The 13,180-nt window shown below is 44.0% G+C and overlaps 1 protein-coding gene across 2 annotated transcripts in view; it reads left to right on the forward strand.

Moving 5' to 3' along the window:
• TEX2 (testis expressed 2) overlaps window positions 1-13,180 on the forward strand; it is a 664,178-nt gene that overhangs the window by 70,716 nt on the left and 580,282 nt on the right. The window lies entirely within an intron of this gene.

Consider the following 13,180-nt stretch of genomic DNA (forward strand, 5'->3'; position numbering starts at 1 on the left):
AAGAAACAAACTTTATTTCAGTAGTGTCTAGGGAAACTTAATTATCATTGCTTGGCTTATATTCATAAACCCCCCTGAGAAGATAGTACAAATAGGGCACTGAAAGTAGATGTGAGGTCCTACATGAACTTTGTCATCAAAAGTTTGTAGAGTGTATTGGAACTCTATTGTCTGTCTATATTTTTGTATATTAATATGTTGTTTATCCTGTCAAAAGCTCAATTAAAATTATAATAACGATGAAATCGAGAAAAAGCCTAGGTGTTATGTACTCTCTGCTTCTTAATCACAGTTCAGATTTATTTTTATAACTAGTGGACCCCTTGTTCTCAAGTCCTATTTGTAAATGTGATCGTCTGGAATGCTAATGGTAAATTGTGTCACTCTCTTACTTGATCCCCAATTTCTAGCAAATCTGACCCGATTTGGTTTTCCAGATGTGAAACCAGCTTAACAAATGATGAAAATATACCCTATTGTGAAGGAGAACATTGACATTTAATGACTGACAGATTCAAGCATTTCAATCAGTATGAATAATGGATTTTGAGACACATTATCAAAGCTTTGTGTTCTCTGCAGACCCTGATTATTATTATTTATATTATCTGAGCTACTTTGATTTCTGAAATGTTTACACTAACTTAGTGCACATTGACGCAGAAGGACATTAATCCGACTTAAACGGAGATTCATTGAATTGAGAAATGCAGACCACAATGGAGTACAGTACAATCCATAATCACCGCTTGGCAGCCTGTTTTGGGCACATGCAGGATGGCATTCCAGAGCAATGAGGAGTAGGGAGAGAAAAGTCTTTGGATAAGAACCAAACAAAGTTTACAGAGGCTTCTCTGTTCCCCGTGAAGTCTCAAAAAGAAACAGGAGAACAACAAAACCTAAAGGGCAAGAATTCTTGAACACCCTGTAGGCATCAGTGAGAGGGTGAGCTTGTGAGGAAGAACCCAGTCAAGAGTCCACGCTGATCAATTGAGAGAAGTTGTTAGTAGTCTTTCTGCAACACCTCCACAAAGCCACCCATGAGATGGAGACAAGATCACAGCAGGAGAGAACTGGAGAAGCAGAAAGCAAGGAAAAAAAGAGATTACCAGAGCCCCAGGAAGGAGGGATATTGTGGCTGGAAACCTCCTTTTCGGATGTTGGTGAAAGGTAAAACTCTTGCACGTTTTAACAGTGCTTAATCACATCCATCATGAAGATTGAGTCCAAGCTTTACAGTATAGAAAATGAGTACAGCTGTCCAACACCCACAGATAAGTTTTCTGGTGACTAATGAAAGAAAAAACATTTTGATTACGGACAATGTTCCATCAGCCAAACTGAGAAGGATTTTCCCACTTCCCACAGGGGAAGTGTACAATGTCTACAATACAAGCAGTACTTAATTTGAGCAGGTGTTGACCGGTGCTCGGCAACGGTACCCAAATCTCAAAACCAATATTTGTGAAAGTCCACCACATGGTGGCACTGCTTTTTTCTCTTTTAGGTGTGTATGTCAAAGTGTTAAGCCATTCAATATATATTGAAAATTGTTAATGCCAGCGCTTCCAGGTCATTCGTACAACTTTGGGTGGCCTGAAATAGTTCATATTGTTACACCTGTATGTGTCTGATAATTAGTGGCGGTGTTGGTACTGGCGGTTGGCAGCTCTAGCAAGGGCAAGGTGATCCAAGCTGCAGTGGTTTCCTTTAAAATATTGTGGGCTCTGGGGCTTACTTTTTTTAAATATAAATTAAGCACTGAATAGACTTAAATTAGATGGCATTGTAATTGCAGCTGAGGAGAGTGCCAGTAAAAGAAATAATCTTCAAAGCAGTTGTGGAGATAAAGTACATACAGTTCAAGGGTGTGAAGAAGTTAATGTTCATAAACGTATCATCACCAGATACGAGAAGACATAAAACAATAAACATCCGATGAGCATAGAATCCTTGTCTGGCAACTGGCCAACTACAATTCAGAAATGAAAAGAGCATACCTATCTTCAGGTGGAGCCTGCCCAGTGTAAGCAAATGCAAAAATGAGGAAAATCAATGATTAGCTTGTAATTTATTTCGCTCTTCTCCTCCGCCCCCACTCCCATGTGTGACAGCTGCTGTTTAATTGCAGTAGGAGAGTTAGCCATGTTTGCCCAGGCTCAAGTGATGTCTGATACGGTGTTTTATTATTTTGGAGCTTACGAGGGAGGACAGTTGATGCCATTAGACTGTTAAGATAAGACAAATTCTATGTCAGAACCGAAGGCGAGGATTATGCTGCACTTACTTCACTTTTTATTACAACAGCCAAGTAAAGAGAAAACAAGACTTCATTTCCTAGAACACCTTAGGGAAAAGTCAAAGTCAAACAGCAGCAATCACTGTCCAATCAGCAATCCAGGGTCCCCTTGATAGTCACTTGTCTCTGCTGACACCTCTTCTTTCTACGATGCTCCAGCATATATTTTTCTAATTTATGTGCTTGTTATTTTGTGAAAAGTAGAAAAATCCCAATGGGTATGTCACTCATCCATCATTTGCATCTCCTCAATAAATTTGAAAATTTCATTTATACCATTCACTCACCAAGGATGTACTACAGCAAATTGCTCGATGTATAGCAGAGACCAATAAATTCACTTATTAGACATTTTATTTAGTTTACAAAATTCATTAAAAGTTATGGCATAAAAAGCTGAAAATCAGCTAGACAGATTAAAAACAATCTCAATGTATTAATGATCACAGGTAAATACAGAAATAAAAATTTGAACAAACATAAAGAAAGTAGTTCGCCAGCCCTAAACAATTAGTCTTGGAGAGCTACACGTCCCCTATTGAACTATATACTTGCTACATTACTTGACCACCTTTGTATATTTTTGCCGTTCAAGTAGTGTAGAATCAGGGGATTGTGTACTCGTTGATGTGCGTCGACGCGTTTCGATGGGCTCACAATTTTATTCCATCTTTATCAAGACCAAAGGATCACTCTCATTTAAGCTGGATACAGTTGGAAATTACATATGCACCTACAAAACATAAATGGAATTCAAAAGCCGTGCTTTATAGTATCTATATCACAGGGTTAAATTTATTTACTAGACATGATCCATGTCTTGGCTAGCATGTTATTTCTTAGTACAGAGACTATTTTCTGACTCTTGAAGGAGAGAAACATTTATTAACAGCTAACACGAGGATCATGTTAACACCTTATTCTATATTGGTTCTATCTGAAAGCAATTTTTTTAAAAAAAAGAAGAGATATCTAAAGAGTCCATGATCTAGTATATCCTTGTTCACTTCGTCCCACTCACACGCAGTCATTCATGTAGGGGGGCCAGATTAAGTCTATGGCCAACCATACCATATGCTATGGAAAGAACATAATGTTTCTTCACTATATGTGCCCTGTTAATCTGTGTCAACTCACCTTACAGATTGCAGGATTTAAATATTGTATTGACACCACGACTTCTATAGCCCAATTCAGTCTGGCTATCGATTTGGAGTAAAACTCTGAAGGCTTGTTTGGAGGGAAGCTGAATAGGGAGATATGAGGGGTTCAATGTGTCACATGTTCTCCTATTCTGTTCATAGGTATTATAATTCCTACTATCTATAAATCTCACCTCTATAAACTGTAAATACATAAGGTCTTCACTGCTACTTTTCTTTTTATCACAAGTTTTCTTTTTGACAGTTATTTTGTGACATTACTGTAGCGCTCACATGCCTTGTTGATTGCACCGGTTTCTCTCATCAGTGTGGCGCTGCTGACTCTTGTTGCTCCTCCGCCGACTGCTATTTCACTTCAGAACTTGCACTGCGGCGCTCGGGGGCAGACGCAGTCTGGTCCTCGGACCACCAAAGGGTGCGGCGTTCATCACGCTTCAAGTGCGTCTTGTTGGCAGGTCTCCCGGTCCGGCGCGCTCATTGCAAGGTAACTGAACTGAATTGGACAGCTCGGCTGGCCGGGAGCGTTTATAACTGCCTGTGTGTCTCATTTAAGGCCCTGCCACAGTTCTTTGTGCCCTTCACCTGGAGCATTGCGCCCTGTATAGGGGTCTGTACAGGTACCTGTGCGTAGCACTGTAACAGGCTACATAAAGCCCTTTTGGGCACCAGCCCAGGTGTAGAATTAACCTAGTATACCATTAGGGTGCTGGAGTGTCCTGCAGAGTTCCTCTGTCATTAGCCCCCTGGGGCTGTCTAATTCTAGCTGGGAGAGCACCACCAGCTTCCACCTCCCTTTGTATCTACTTGTTACCCTAAAATACAACAATTGACACTGGGAACCCCAGTAAGTACTTTCCCAGGATGAGTGACTTCGAGGAAACCTATATGGAGGAAGAGGGCAAGACTTACCTTCTCATAGACGATCACTTTTGCGAGGTCATGGAAGCCTCTATCCTGAAGGTGGTGCCACAGGCGGTGGCTCCCCTGTAGCAGAAACTCTTGCAGTACGGAGAGCACCTCTGTAAACCTCTCCCCAGGAGGTAAGACAGTTTGGGGCTCATACCCTTCTACCTCCAGGGACGCCCACCTTGCCTGCACTGACCCTAAGCGTATAAGTGATTCCAACCCCTCGTCAACATCGATGCCTTTGAACATCTTAAAAGGGCCTTCAAGGACCACGCTCACCCTCTGGGGTTGGGTCTGTTGGTGCCTGGACCTTCTGGACCTCCACCCTCACGGGCTACTCCCATTATCAGCCCACCCACTCTCCAATAGGACACGGATCCCCCTTCGGACTCCGAACCAGAATCGGGGTCTAGCTCCTGTCACCCCTCTCCCCCACCATCCCATACCAATACATCACCTGGTGCTACCCTTCAAGAGGCCTCAGATATGCTGAACCCAGAGCAATTGCTCCATCTATGCTCCACCGATCTCAAAAAAGGGATAGACCGATCCTGACGGGCCTGCTAGGGTAAGCTTCTGGATGTTGTAGGCCCACTAATCTGCATTCTGGATATGACCAAGGACGGCAATTAGTTGGGTATCCTCATCTCACCAGAGGTATTGTCAGGATAGGCCCATCAAAACTGACCACAAATTGGGGGATCTCGCCATATCACAAGGGGGGTTATTTGGTGATATAACAAAATAAAGGAGGGGCGGGGAGCTTGTAGGTCCAGCATACATGCCCCTAAGTATATATCATAGAAAAAGGTATGCAGTTTCTGGAGATAAGAAAAGGAGGAGCCAGAGAAGAGGATTGGTTGGTCTACAGAATAAGGTGTGAGATGGGCGAGGGGGGCTCCCCCTTTAGGAATTAGGGCTCTCACACATCCGGCTGGGTATCATGCTTCATCATAGGACGTGCTCCTTTTCAGGTTGGCGCTGCAATACTTGACGGGCTCTCTATGAGGGGCTCTTTTTTGGAGATCTTTTATTCCCAGTGCCATCAGGTGCGGTGTGGGTTTAGGGCCTTGTGATGTAGATGAATGTGGGAAAGGTAGGCAAAGTGGGGGTAAAAATAGATAAAATTAGATATAGTAGTTCTCTAGAATGAACTTTATTAAACAAGACCACTAATCTCATGTTAAAATGATATTGGCGCACTGCTAAACTAACGTTCAGGATTAACGCAAGTCAAGAGGTCAACATGTTTCTTACCTGGGCTGTCATACGATCAAATGGCAGTTCATCAGGAGCAAATTAGTGAAATGAACTATCTACACAATGGTTGGTTGTCTGGGTTAGTAACCTGGATAAACAGAACTTCAAACCTACAGTGGGGTACCTGGTTGTTACGGACCGACCCAGCTTGGATGAGTCACCTTCAACATCATATACTGGAGGAGGAACCACTAAGAAATGCTTGAAGGTTATTTGGTGATCCATTCATCAGGGAACTGGGCAAATATGTTCAGACCTTCAAATCCTTAGATAAGGCACAGGCATCTATCAAACCCCAGGTTTTTGCCATGGCTGGCCAAGGTAGGGGGCGCTCAGCCGGCCGCTCACAATCCTTAGCCCCCGGCAGATGCTAATTTCATAAAAGGGGACAGTACCAAGACTCCTCCAAGTTTGGGAATTTTTACCCTGCCAAGAGCTGCACCCGACACAGGGGCATGAGAGGCCACCACAGAGGCCTTGGCGCTCAAAGTGAGTTTTCTTCCTTTCTTTCATCAATGCATGGGGGCAGCTTACAGGAGTTATCTCACAACTGGACGGTATTACCTCAGACGCGTGGGTGCTTCAAACCATTCAAGGGTTCCACCTAGAGTTCAATTGCTCACCTACCCAAAGGAAAGCCCCCATCCCGCTGGTCTTCTCAGCTACAGACTCCCTTCTGGTGGACTCTGAGGTGGTGCACCTCCTCCGCAAAGGGGCAATCACACAATCCACTTCCCACCCACAGGTTTCCTCCGCAAACTCTTTGTGGTGGACAAAAGGGACTGTGGCTAACAGACAGTCATCAATCTGAAGGAATCCAACAAGTGGTTGGTTTACCGCCACTTCAAGATAGGTGTTCATATCTTGAGAGGCCTCCTTCATCTGAATGATTGGATGGCGCACCTCGACCTCAAGGACACCTACCTCACCATCCTGATCTTCCTCTTCACTGCTGCTTGCTCCAGTTTCAGTGGCAGGGGCAGACATTTGAATTTACCAAACTCCTGTTCAACCTGTCTTCAGTACTGTAGTGCTTTACCAAAGTGATACGTCCAGTGGTGGAGTTCCCAGAGCGCCCACTTCTTCGTGTGTCCCGAGGACCTTCTCCTAATGGACCAATGCCCCCAGGCCCTCTCCCGGCATCTCCAGATGGCCGTATGACTCCTGGAATCCCTCGGCTTCATCATCAATGAACATAAGTCGAGTCTGCTCCCTCTCAATCTCTGATGTTTCTTGGGTTTGCAGTGGACTCTATCAGACACTAGCTATACTGACTGGCGGCCAAACCCTCCACATCTTGCGTAAGATCGCAAGAGTGGTGGGTTTTGTGGCATCCTCGATCCAAGCTATCTACCCGGGACTTCTCCACTAACACGCCGTGCAACGTCTCAAAGCTTCCCATCTCTGGAAGGGGCTCACTTACTCTCAAATGGTCCCTCTAGCAGAGGAAGCCCAAGAAGTAATACAGTGGTGTATCGTCCACAAGGTGGCATGGAATGGCCGAGCGATATTCGGCTCTCTTCCGGACCTAGTCATAGAATCCGATGCCAGTGATATGGGCTGGGGCACGAAATTAGTGGACTTCACCGGAGGACAATGGCCCTCTCAAGAAAAATCTATGCACTTCAAGTGTCAGGAACTCCTGTCAGGCTCGTTTGCAGTCAAATGCCAGACCAAATACCTGGTGAAGTGTTGTATCATGCTCAAGATGGACAATGTAGCAGCGGTATGCTATATCAACCTCTAGGAGGCACCCGTTCCTTGACCCTATCGGACCTGGCCAGAAGCTTTTGGGACTACATTCTCCTGAACCACATCTCGGTGATGGCAGAACACCTCCCACAGAGTTCCAATCAGGTGACCAACTGGCACTTTCAACACCTGAAAGACACAAGCCTCTGGCAACTACATCCCTTAGTCTTTCAAGGTCTTCAGACCAAATGGGGCCCCCCTATGGTGGACCTCTTAGCGTCCCGTCAGGACCATCAACTTCGCAGATACTTCAGTTGGGCCCCGAAGTGGCATTTGGAACAGGGGTATGCTTTGCCCCCATTTGTGATGATAATGCACCTCTCGGCCCAAGTACAGCGACAAAAAGCAGACTTGGTGGAGGTGACCCCAATTTGAATATCGCAAGTCTGGTATCCTGTTCTTCTGGAACTTCCTTGGGATTTTCGAATCTCTCCACTCTGGTTGCCAGTTGTCCTTCGGGATCCTGCAGGGAATCGCCATCAGTTGGTACTGGATGGCTCTTTACCTCTTATGGAATGGAGGATTACAGGGAACGCTGGAAAGTCCCAGGACATTCGATACAAGCTGCGTCCCTTCTAAGGCATGGGACGACCGTACCGTTAAGAAATATTGATCAGCATGAGCTCGATGGTTGGGCTGGTGTCACCAATGACATCTAGATCTGGTTCCGGCAGATGTTGTACACGTCTTGAATTTTCTTGCTTTGTTGGCCTCTCGGGCCTGGTATACAGATCAATAAATACTTTCAGGTCTGCGATCTCTAAATGCCATGTGCCGCCAAGTGATCATCCAATAGGGGAGCATCCCGTTGTGAGGAAACTTCTCTGTGGCATTTGCCTTTCTCTTCCCCCAGAACTGTGATGCTCTGCGCTCTGGGATGTCAGTAATGTCCTTAACCTTTTCTTGTCATGGCAAGCCAATAAATGTCTGTTGTGGAAGGAATTGTCAGCCAAATTGGCTACACTACTATGCCTAATCTCATGTCTAAAGGTATCGGACATTAGAGTACTGGACATTACAGGTAGAATGTTTACCCCTGACAGGGTTACTTTTCATACCCCTCGTATGAAATGTAATTAACATGTGGTCTCTTACCCATCTTTTCCAGATTCCCCAAAAATTGTGAATTGTGAGGTGCATAAAAAGCTATGAGAGTATGACACGGACATCCACTCCCACAGTGAGAGACAATTTTTGATCACTCTCAGGAAACCCTACAAAGCAGTCTCTTCACCTAACATTGCAAGATGGTTTAGATGGGCAATGCAAAAAGTCAGAATTGATACTAAGGTATTTGGAGCCCATTCAGCTAGAGAGGCCATGACTTCCAAGGCATTCTCTCTTGGGGCTTGCCTGAAAGATATTCGTAATGCTGTGGACTAGTCATCAGATTGTACCTTCAAAAGGTTGTGCTTTCAACCAGTTCCAAACATGGCTTCGCTGGTTATCAAAAGCTTTAAACCAGCATAATCCTTGCCTCCAGTCATGACGTAGAATGAAAACTTACCTAGCTGTCGTAACAGAAAGTTGCAATTCTATTAAGGGCACCGAGGTGAGGATTAACCCACTATATATATATATATATATATATATATATATATATATATATATATATAAAACAAAAATCAGTCAAGTGCCACATGAAGAGCGCTATGCTCAAAGACTGATTGGTAAAAAAACATTGTTTGTTAAATCATGTAATTAATATGTATTAAACATTATGAACTACATATCCCATAATGCCCCTTTAAGGCAAAAATGGGATATAAAGTAAAAATAAACGAAGGCTCACTTACCGTGAACAAAGTTGTTGCAGGCTGAAACGCGTTGGTCGAGCAGAAGAAACAAATAAATGCTAGTTAAAAACCCCCAACCCAGAGTGCCGCGTCCTTGGTTGTAAAATTGTCTTTTGGGCCCTGATCCGCCCCCTACTCAGAGCACCGGTAGCAGCGCGCATTGGAGGTCTGAGGGTCACATTGGAAGGATATATATATATATATGATATATTGCAGCTCCAGAAACACCAGAGCGCCGCACTCCCAGGCGGGTGCTCTCCGTTGCGAGGGTGCACTCGCACGTCAAATACAGCTCCACCTCCCTGTAGCAGTCTCCCGCTGAAGAAGGAAAGCACTCGTGGAGGTACTTTTCAGTAATTTATTTAGAAACAGTAAACTGACGCGTTTCGGTCGGAACCTTTGTCGATATATATATATATATCACTTAGTAGAAACAAGTTATTCAGGACACCAATATATCCAATTGCATGTCCGATATTTCACTAACTAGTGTAGCTCATTGAAGACTAAGTCCATCGCCCTACCGTACTCTGACCAACAACAGGCAAGTATCCATAGGAGCTTTGTTTAGTAACTTGCTTCCTTTTTTTTATAGTAATAATGACATTGTATCGACAAACACAATTCGCTAGTGGTCAGCGGTCGTTCTGGCAGACATCCACTAAACCTTCGACCAAATGCATCAAACGCTGCCGAACAAATTGTGGGTAGTTGCCTCCGTCGTTTGTACCTTCTGCGTTGTCTGGTTACTTGTGTCCTAAGTGATTGTAGCAAATGTGGCTAATTCTCTGTTAAAATTCCCTAGAAGCAGCAACTTTCCCGGAAACATGGAAACAAGCCATAGTGACCCCGCTGCTGAAAAAGGCAGGCACGGATGTGACAAACCCGGTCAACTATAGACCTATACCTCAACTCCTGTATCTCTCCAAAGTGTTGGAGAAGCTGATTAATAGACAGCTGTCCAAATACCTAGAAGACCACAACCTACTGGACCCCTCCCAAACAGGCTTCAGGGCTACCAATAGCACAGAGGCCACATTGCTGGCCGTCACGGACAATATTAGAAACTCTCTGGACCAAGGCCAAGCTGTGGCCTTGATCCTGATAGACCTGTCGGCAGCGTTCGACAGGGTCTCTAATCATCTTCTGCTATAATACTTATAGGTAAAAGGGATAACTGGAAAAGCCCTTGAATGGCTTAGTTCTTTTCTGTGCAATAGAACCCAAACGGTCCAACTAAGAGCCTTCTCATCTAAACCGAAACAACTGAAATGCGGTGTCCCGCAGGGAGCATCCCTCAGCCCCACGCTGTTCAATGCTTATGTTTCACCTTTGGCACAAATTGAGACAAAATGGGGCTTTGGGGTTTGCTCCTATGCTGATGACACACAACTTACAATCACCATAGGGAAGGGGCATGAAGACACCAAAACTAAACTTATTAGCTGCCTTACCGAAATGGCTGACTGGATGGCAGACCACTGCCTAACGCTACATGCAGACAAAACCAAGATCCTGCTCCTCGGAGAAGCCAAACATTACTGGGACTCTTCCTGGTGGCCCTCCTCTCTAGGAGATGCCCCTACACCCAAGCACTGTGCCAAAAACCTGGGTGTAACTATTGACGGCACACTATCTATGTAGGCCCAAGTACAAACTCTATGTGGGAAAAGCTTCGCCACCCTGAAACTCCTAAGAAGGCTAGTCCCCCTGGAAAGCAGGAAAACAGTCACACAGGCCCTGCTAGTCAGCAGGCTGGACTATGGCAATGCCCTTTTCGTGGGCATGCCAGACTACCTATTTAAATGTTTATAGGTGGTGCAGAATGCTGCAGCAAAACTAGTGTGCAACAAAGGCAAACACAGCTCAGCAAAGGACTGCCTAAAAAAACTCCACTGGCTGCCCATGCGTCAAAGAGCCTGCTTCAAGCTCCTTGGCCATGCTCACAGGACACTCCAAGACACAGGGCCCATGATCCTCCAAAACAAAATACACTTTTATATTCCCACCAGACCACTAAGATCGCAACACCTTGCTCTTGCCAAAACAAAAAAGATAAATAAGTCTAGAACAGGAGGCCGTACCTTTTCACATCTGGCAGCACGGCACTGGAACGAGCTCCCAGTCGAACTTAGGTTGACTAAAGAATACTACGCTTTCAGGAGAAAACTCAAAACACACCTATTACCTAAAGACTGATATCTGGCCCTTCAACCTCATCCACCTACTCATTATCGTAATCCTTAGCGCCGTGACAGCCCCATGGATAAATGTTGCGCTCCTATAAATAAATACATAAATAAATAAAATTGATATCTCTGCTCGAGAGGCTTTGTGTATGGATGTTCATTGATTTTGTTTTCCTACTCTTCAGGATCTTATGGATCTAAATACGTCTGATGGGCTCATCATTCGATTTCGGTTGCAGGAAGAAAGAGAAGGTGCGTACAGAGATGATTGACTATCAAGGGGACCTGGACTGCTGATTGGACAGTTATTGTTGTTGCTGTTTAACTTTGACTTTTTCCCAAGGTGTTCTTGGATATTTTGTTTTTACTTTCCTGCTGCAATACAAAGTGAAGAATGTACAGCATAACCCTCGCCTCCGTGTCCTTAATAGATTTTAAACTTTCTTTTACAATAGCTGGGATGCCTTCCTGCCTCCCTTTCTCTACCCTGTGACTCCCTGTTATGTTTATTGTTTTCCTGTATCTCCCCTTGCTGCCTTGTGACTGTTTCTGAGCTTGTCATGGCAGTCTCCTCGTGCCTCAGAGCCCAGAATTCTAATACATGACGGTTAATTAACATTTCCAACTCTGCTCCGCTGGTCGTGTTTCTTTGCCGTTGCTCAACAAATAAAGAAGTCTCCTTGTATCTACTAGTCTCCGCTTCCTTCATTACAACACTCCCCTTCTTAATTAATAAGAGGGGATTAATATTGGTGGGCGATACATTTAATGGAGAACGTTTTAGGAGTCAGAGGGGCAGCTGGTGGTGCAATATTAATAGATGATATGCATCTAATGTTCTGCGTTTGCAAGTTCTCCTCCTTAACTGAATTAAAAGACGTAGAAGAAACCTAACAGTTTATCAGAAAAAGTTATCTTTCTGCTCATACATCTTCCAATGCTGACAGGTATGCATAGTAGGCTGTATGGAGAAACTGCCCTGTTTGCTGACACATTTTTCTTGCATGATAAGTCTGCGTTTTCATTTGGGGAGAGACTTGCCTCTCTCTTGTGACCTGTGTCTTGAATGATGGTTATGCAAAGTAGGTTGTGAAAATAGGCTTACCACTCCGGTCACAGCTGAGATGAAATTACCTCTATGCTGACAAGTCTGCCTGGCATACTAGTGTACAGACTATGATATGGAAATACACTGCCCTGTCAGCTGAGAAATATCCCCAGAGTACGTAGGCTGAAGGTAGAGACTGCTCTTTCCGCATATACCTCTTCATAGTGATGAATCTCCATCATAGAGTATCAAATGGAGTATCCTCTCTGTTGAGAACTGCCAGTTTTAGTCAATATTGTAATACTATATTAAAATTGATATTTATAATAAGTGTTAAAGAAATCAAAAGTGAGACTTTAAACTATTTTATTTTAACAAAACAACAACTATACAAAACTACAACAACCATATTAACAAACTATATGAACAACTATTAAAAAATAAAACTGTATATACTATATTAAAGGTTTCTCTGACGCTCATCAGCAGGTGCTAATGTCGCCCCCTTTTTACTTTATTGATCTACTGGATTTTGATATATGTAGAGATTCTTTTCCAGTCTTTTAGCCACCTTAGCCTGCCAAAGAGTTTTTAGTTTCCTAGTATATTGTAACAGCCTAGCTGGCAAGAAAGTCGCAGCAAAGCAGCATATCTATAAATCACAGTTCACAAAGCCTAGCTTGTGCAGTTAGCTTGTGTTGCTGGATGGCAACAACTGTTCAGGCACTTCCACATCCGTCCAACCTGAATACACTGTGACTGAAGAG

The sequence above is a fragment of the Lissotriton helveticus genome, chromosome 7 (genome assembly GCF_964261635.1).
Source record: "Lissotriton helveticus chromosome 7, aLisHel1.1, whole genome shotgun sequence".
In the NCBI taxonomy this organism is placed as follows: Eukaryota; Metazoa; Chordata; class Amphibia; order Caudata; family Salamandridae; genus Lissotriton; species Lissotriton helveticus.